This window comes from Cebus imitator, unplaced genomic scaffold, assembly GCF_001604975.1.
Source record: "Cebus imitator isolate Cc_AM_T3 unplaced genomic scaffold, Cebus_imitator-1.0 Scaffold113, whole genome shotgun sequence".
NCBI classification, from domain to species: Eukaryota; Metazoa; Chordata; class Mammalia; order Primates; family Cebidae; genus Cebus; species Cebus imitator.
Genome location: NW_016107428.1, coordinates 4,440,447 through 4,449,036, shown reverse-complemented (window position 1 = coordinate 4,449,036; position 8,590 = coordinate 4,440,447).

Genomic DNA, 8,590 nt, shown 5'->3' with positions numbered 1-8,590 from the left:
ACTCATCTATAGTCCCTAAATTCTTTCTTAGAATTCCTGAGTGGATATTTATATCTGTAAAGAAAATATGCATCGAATGCCATTTAAACCAATAGATTCTATCAAATCTTTCCTCTAACAAATTTTGGTACAGTGGGAGCCTTCAAAATTTTAATTTATTAATTTAGAGTTTTAATATAGTAGAAAGATTTAGTACTATAATTTCCAAACCTGTCTGTGGCCCCCTTTAAGATATTTAATAATTTTAATATGATTACTAGTAGCAAAGTAAATTTTGTTATGCAAAATAGTTTTCATTTATAATAGTCATGAGGGAAAAATGTACTTATGTATTCTTATGTTTGTTAATTTTCACGTGAGACAGAACTGCAACAAAAAAGCCTTCTCTTTAAAGATATTTATATATTTAATTAGTTGCAGCTATTACAACACAATTAATGCTATTCTTCTTCTCACAGAATGTGCTACCCAAAAGCTAAAATGCAAAAAGCAAGCATCTCTGGGTGGATGAACAATTACTCGGAAATCTGAGGTAGGTAAAATATGAGAGTTAACCTTGTTTTCTTTCTTATACATACATTTCATATTAATTTTAGTTCATATGTCTCAAATATTTATGAAAATATTTTCTCATAAAATAAAAATGAAACCTTGATTCATAGTTGAATAAACCCAACTAACACTTAGGGATGATTAAAACACAGTTATCAGCAGTGTTCTGCATTGTTACACTTGTACAACCAATTTCATCTGGGTAGAACTGTCCAATTACTTCCAAATATATATTAGTGAAGCATTGGAAACCTTAGGGTGTGATAATTTAAACAGAACAGTAAAATATGCATCAATTTATGTAAATCATACTGCTTTATTTTTCTTACTGTTTTCTATCTAGACTTTTTAGTAGTAAATTCAAATAAAGGTCAACTTAAAGACCATATAATTTATAGAATAGAGAAAAAAAAAACTCACTTAATTATCCTAGTTTAGTAAATGCTAAGCCCATGAGATAAAAATCTGCCTTGGAAAAGTTTATTTTGCATCAGAAAGCCAGGGATTTGCAAATTAAGACAGAATCTATTTTCTAAAGGCTGTTTTCTTTTGTTAATTATAATTTATACTTTATTTTCCTTTTTAGCAAATGAATCACTTTGCCTACCATTTCAGCAGCCAACCTTTCAACGAGCTGTTTAAAGATTGCCCACATTTGTCAGCCCACCAGCTTCACTATCATTAACCCTGTCTGAATTTATGCCAAGCTGCCACTTTGCTTCAGCTTGCATAAGTACAGTTTGAACTAGTAGCATCGGTTCTCTCATTGAAAATACCTCTGTAGCAAGTGGGAGGATCCAACCTGTCAGGTTTTGTCAAGTTGTGCATATTTAGGAGGTACCTTTTGAGAGCTTATCCATGATTACTAGTAATATGGTTTAGATTCAGGTGAAAGCAACTTATTATTCTAAAAAAACTCTTTCTTAATTTCTCCCTTTCTCCCTTTTCTCCTGCCTCCTCCCTGCCTCCTTCTATTCCTCTCTTTTTTATTTTCTCATTTTCTTTTTCCTTTCCCTTCTTTCCTTAATCTTTCCACATTTCTTCCTTCTTTCCTTTTGTTTCTGCAAGCTAGGGACTTGCAAATTACACAGAATGTATTTCTAAAGCCTTTCTGATTATAATTCATATGCTCTATTCTTGCTTACTTGTTTGCTTTCTTCTTTCCTTTTCCTTCATTTTTTTTTCTTTTCTTTCTTTCTCTTACTCATTCTGTCTTCCATTTTCTCTCTACTCCAATCATAAAACAAGGATGAAATAGTCTAAAGGAGAATAAATATTTCATCGTAATATATTTACGGTGGCTTGTTAATTGTGTGGGGGTGGTTTTTGTATACTGTTTCAGTACATTTGCACTGCTATAACAAAATACCATAAAATGGGCAGCTTATAAAGAACAGAAATTATTTTTCAGTTTTGAGGCTGGGTGAAACCAAGATCAAGGTGCTGGCTGATTCAGTGTGTGGTAAGGGCCCATTTTTTGGTTCACGGAAGGCTGTCTTTCATCATAACTTCATATGGTAGAAGAGACAAATTTTCCCTGGGGTTTCTTTTATAAGGGTGCTAATTCTATTCATCAGAGTTATGCTCCCATGTCTGAATCACCTCTCAAAGGCATTCCCTTTTAAAACTGTCACCTTGCAACTTAGAATTCCAGAATAGGAATTTGGCAGTGAAACACAAACATGTAGACTATAGAACTTACCAAAGATAAAAGGTACAATAAATTTTTATTAGTTTTATCTTCTTTCTAGCATCTAATCTAAAATTCAACAAACAAGCTTTACAAAAGTCCCTAAGGGAAAGCCTTATGTTAGGAACAAAGTGATTAATTCTTTGGAATTTTCATTTGGGTATCATTTTTTATGAATAAAAGGAGGAGGAAGTGGAGGTAGAGTGTGATAAGAAAAAGACCATAAAGACCTGCACAATGATGTGATCATTAGGGTCATAATAACCTGAATATTGGTGTTGTCAATCAGCTGAATAGCATGTGATCAAAGAAGTCTTGATTAAAGAAGAAGGTTTTGCTTATCCAGTCAATAAGGTGAACCTCTTTCCCCTAACTGGTATCTAAATTTCAGATTATTTTGGTTTTTCTCTGATCCATGGATTCAAATGGGCTCATTGATATCAAGAGCTCAAGTTAAGTCTCTCTCTGCTTGGATTTGTTAGCAAAACATATGAACTGGTGTTAAACACCACACAACACTGAGATGTTTTGCAGATTAAAGGATCTTAATGGGGAGAGGCAGCAGCCTTAATAGAAGAATTTCATTCCCTCCTGATATTTTTCCAAATATCGTAAGATATTTATTGTTGAAGATATTTGTGTTTCTTTCTGTTGTTTCTAGGATCAAGAAAAGAAAATTGTATGCCAGAGATTATTGAGAATCCCAATGTTTTTCCCTATGGAATCCCCCAAACACATATACAAACAAACAAACAAAAAAGCCTACAATGTAGTAGATATTCAATAAATATTTCTTGAATAGATAAATACATTAAAGAGTACTAGTCAACTTCTTAAATATGTTAATATCTCTTGTTATCCTGAAAATGAGGCTGAACTTCCCCTTCATTCAAAGCCCTAAAATTCTGAGGAACTTGACCAATATAGTAGCTCAGTTATTATGATATGTCCGACATTATTAAAATGATAATAAAATTATATTTTGTAAGGCAATATTCTCAATATTACATTGATTATCAATAACATTTTAGAAAATAAAACCTGAAAGTTAAGTAATCCGTATGGCTACATTAAAAAATATCCTGTAATATAAGCATAATTTATGTTTTCAAATAAAAAATAAGCTATACACTGTAGAGAAAAAAAATCAATTGAAGCATAACTTGTTTTGTTAAGTGGAAATATGTGTATCTATTCTACATTTTGGGAAAGTCTGAATTCATTTACCTTGAAGAATTTGAATCTAGAAAATGCCAGGTGCTTATTACTTATTCTGCATTATGAAATGAATTGCTGAATGGAAGATTTCAAACAAAATATTATGGACACATGAAGAAAACTGGTGCATAATTTAAAAAGTATAACCCATATAGTTTATTATAGAAAATAAATAAACCCATATAGTTTATTATTTATAACCCATACAGTTTATTATAACACAAAAGAGTATCAGTAGCTCTAGTTTATATTTTAATATCTAGCTAGACTTTACTTGTCAAGTTTCTTTTAGTTTCAAGAAAAAGAAAATGAGATAATGGAAACGTTTTATTTCTGTGCTGTCCAAAACCGTATCCATTAGCCACAGATGGCTACAGCGTATTTGGGTTGTGACTGGTATAACTGAAGAGGTAAATTTATGTTTTATTTACTTTCAATTAAAATTAATAACTGCATATGGCTACTAGTTATCATGATACAAAGTGTAGTTCTAGAACACATCAGGTAGCAGAGCATTTGATACTTAAGAACAAATAATATAAACCGTAAAAGGCTTCTTTCTAGTTAGTACAGACTTTTTCAAATAACTAATGGGAACTTCTTTCACTACTGCAATTAGTATGTTCCCTAGTGCTTTGTTAGTTTGCCAAAATTCAACCTTAAAAATAGATATTTGAGTTCATGGAAGTTTCCTAAGGGCTCACCAGGGTAATAAGCAAGAGCCACATTCATACTTATAATTGTAGAAATGACAAAATTTGTTTTAAATAAACAGGAACTCAAGTTTATGTCTCAAGATAAGTAAAAAAAGTCTGTCATAATAAATGAAAATATGAATACCTTGCTAACCCCAGTGTCCTTAAATAATTCGCTGTTCAGGTACAGAAATAGTAATTATTAATGAAATCAAAACTCATCAAAATATAATTACATTGCTGTGAAACATGCTTACATGGGTAGGATATTATAAAAACTTATATCTTAAATAGTTAAATGTAAATAATGCTTACCTACAAATGAGATACATTTATTTTATTGTAATAAAATTCGCTTGTATATGCCCTCCTCTTTTTGATGCTGGTTAATGTGACACTTCATTCATTTATGCATTAATATATTCAACAAATATTTGTAGTTGGCCTACTGTTTGTTAGTGACTGTGATAGATGTTGGGATATGAAGATAAAAGACACTCTGTCTACTACAACACAGCTTAGAATTTACTGGGAATTCTTATAAGAAGGTGGATATTATAGTTAAGGAATTAAGTACTGCCATAAAAATATGCAAACATAGTTCTGGGGTCACAAAAGAAGGTAAGACGGAGAATGGAGGGCCAAACCAGTGGATAGCCACTTTAGGACAGAAACCATTTTTATTTATTGTCATGTTCCCAGTTCTGTGCAATTGCTTATATGAAACTCTTATTATTATCTTACAAGGAATTAACCTCTGGAGAAACTTGAAGGAATAGGAAAATTTAGACAGGTGGAATAAAACTTGGGAAGGGCATTCTAGCCAGAGGGAAAGGCTGTGCAAAGCATAGACAGAGATTGCTAAGAGTATTGAAGAAATTGATTTAAAACTGGACCAAACAATGGACAGTGAAAGAGATGAAGCAGGACAGTTACGGTTGGAATTGAGGCAGGGCTTCTGTAAGGAGTTTGGATTTTTTTTATGACTCCTATCTGTAACCATCAAAGCACTTCAAATTGCTGACTAGTTTTCTTAAGACTCTGATTTATTTCCCTCAAGCCTTGAGTACCATAATGATTTGCATGGCTGCTGTAATGATATTCTGCGAACTGTATAAATTCAAGTTCATAGATGTCAATGAGTAGTATCCCTATTAAGGATGGCACTATCAAAAATATGTGTATGTGATTTACAATGACATTCAAAAGACTGATTGTTGAATAGTAAAATATTATTTAATGTGGAATAAAAGGGGAGAGAAAAGTTAATGTAAGCCTGTGAAGGATTTCGAGATCAAAGAGGAAGCATATTGAAGTCTCTTCACGCTAATGTCTAACTCTTTAATGATTGATGTTAAAAGACAAATTGGTAATGTCTGAATATGAGATCATATTTTCCTTTCAAAAAGCAAATAAGAGACAATAAAATAAAGTAGCAAAAGCCAAAGTTTACAGAAAGAATTTGTTATTTGCAAGATCACATTCTCACAAAATTGTCAAACAGATGAAAATATAAAAATTTGTACATATCCCTATAGGGACAAATAAAGAGTAAGTATAATAAGTATTATTCTTACTTCTCAGTGCTTTTTGTTTTCAGTTTTGGGGATGGATATGTTTATCTTGTTATTTTTAATATCCCACTATATTTTAGTAAGCTAAATATAACATAATGTAGTACAACTTCTCAGGCTGAAAGTAAATATTATTTACTTTTTATTCAGAACAAACTTCTCTCAGGTAATGTACAAGCATATCTTATTTATAGTTGCACTCACCAACATCATTCAAGATAAACAGCTGTAGTTTTCAGATAAAATATGAACTATGTAGCAATCTTTAAATATAAGCAACCAATTTTACTTTTATCCATATAACGTTGATATTATTGGTAAGCTAAGTTATAATACTGAATTGAACTCTGTGTTTTTCATATCGAAATGGCATTGTTGATTTCAGAATGCCTCTCGCTGAGGAATTTTAATGTCTATTAGCACTAAGTTACAAGAGATAACTTACTGGAACATTCAAGATCCATTTAAAATAATTGACTTTAAACTAATATGAGGCTTTGAGTGTCCTCCTATATGACAGTAAACAAAAATTCATAAAAAAAAAGCAGACAACTAATTTCATGTTGTATTAATGCATTACTTTTTGAAGAAGTAATGTTGAATTATAGAAAATAAAAACTGGTATTAACTCAGTTGTTTTAGATTTCTTGAAATGAAAAGTAACTTAAAGAATTTAATAAATCTGATAGAAGTTTCTTATTGGAAGAGAATAAATGAAGGGCATTGAAGACTTTCAGAGTTTCACTCTGTTCCTCAGGCTGGAGTGCAGTGGTGGTGTGATCTTGGCTCACTGCAAACTCCGACTCACAGGTTCAAGCAATTCCCCTGCCTCCACCTCCTGAGCATCTGAGATTACAAGTGTGTGCCACCATGCGCAGCTAATTTTTGTATTTTTAATAGAGACGGAGTTTCACCATATTAGCCAGGCTGATCTTGAACTCCTGGTAGCAACCTGCCTACCTCAGCCTTTCAAAATGCCAGGATTACAGGTATGAGCCACTGTGCTGGGCCCATAGACATTTTTAGGAAACAAATACATTATTCTGGCCCCTTTCACCTTTCATTTATACAACTAAAACTACTGTGTTCATATTCTCTCTACTGTCATCTTGTTCTATTTAATACACCTACCATGCACAAATTAAAATAAATAATAAAAAAATATTTATTGTGCTTTAGGTTCTGGGGTACATGTGCCGATCATGTAGGATTGTTTCAAGCCACATGGCAAGGTGGTTTGCTGCCTTCATCACCTGTCACCTATATCTGGCATTTCTCCCCATGTTATCCATCCCCAACCTCCCCACCCCCTGCAGTACCTCCCCTAGCCCTCCCCACAACAGACCCCAGGGTGTGATGCTTCCCGCCCTGCGTCCTTGTGTTCTCATTGTTCAACACCCGTCTATGAGTGAGAATATGCGATGTTTGATTTTATGTTCTTGTGTCAGTTTGCTGAGAATGATGGTTTCCAGATTCATCCATGTCCCTACAAAGGACACGAACTCATTATTTTTTTATGGCTGCATAGTATTCCATGGTGTGTATGTGCCACATTTTCCCTGTCTAGTCTATCATCGATGGACATTTGGGTTGGTTCCAGGTCTTTGCTATTGTAAATAGTGCTGAAATGAACATACCTGTGCATGTGTCTTTATAACAGAATGATTGATAATCCTTGGGTATATACCCAGTAATGGGATTGCTGGGCCAGATGGAATTTCTATTTCTAGATCTTTGAAGAATCACCATACTGTCTTCCACAATGGTTGAACTAATTTACACTGCCACCAACAGTGTAAAAGTGTTATTATTTCTCCACATCCTCTCTAGCATCAGTTGTCTCCAGATTTTTTAATGATCTCCATTCTAATTGGCTTGAGGTGGTATCTCAATGTAGTTTTGATTTGCATATCTCTAATGATGAGTGACGATGAGCATTTTTTCATGTTTGTTGGTCTCATATATGTCTTCTTTTGAAAAGTGTCTGTTCAAATCCTTTGCCCACTTTTGAATGGATTTCTTTCTTTTTTTTTTTCTTTTCCTTGTTAATCTGTTTTAGTTCTTTGTAGATTCTGGATATTAGGCCTTTGTCAGATGGGTAGATTGCAAAAAGTTTTTCCCATTCTGTTGGCTGCCAGTTCGCTCTAATGATTGTTTCTTTTGCTGTACAGAAGGTGTGAAGTTTAATGAGATCCCATTTGTTTATTTGGCTTTTGTTGCCATTGCTTTTGGTGTTTTAGTTATGAAGTCCTTGCTTATGCCTATGTCCTGAATGGTTTTACCCAGGTTTTCTTCTAGTGTTTTTATGATGTTAGGTCTTATGTTTAAGTCTTTAATCAATCTGGAGTAAATTTTAGTATAAGGTGTCAGGAAGGGGTCCAGTTTCTGCTTTCTGCACATGGCTAGCCAGTTTTCCCAGCACCATCTATTAAAAAGGGAGTATTTTCTCCATTGCTTGTTTTTGTCGGGTTTGTCAAAGATCACATTGTTGTAGGAAATAAGAGAGGACACAAACAGATAGAAAAACATTCCATGCTCATGGTTAGGAAGAATCAATATCATGAAAATGGCCATACTGCCCAAAGTAATTTTTGGATTCAATGCTATTCCTATTAAGCTACCCATGACCTTCTTCACAAAACTGGAAAAAAAACACTTTAAACTTCATATGGAACTGAAAGAGAGCCTGCATAGCCAAGAAAATCCTAAGCAAAAAGAACAGAGCTAGATGCATCATGCTGCCTGACTTCAAACTAAACTACAAGGCTACAGTAATCAAAGCAGCATGGTACTGGTACCAAAACAGAGACATAGACCAATGGAACAGCACAGAGGCCTCGGAGGCAGCACCACACATCTAC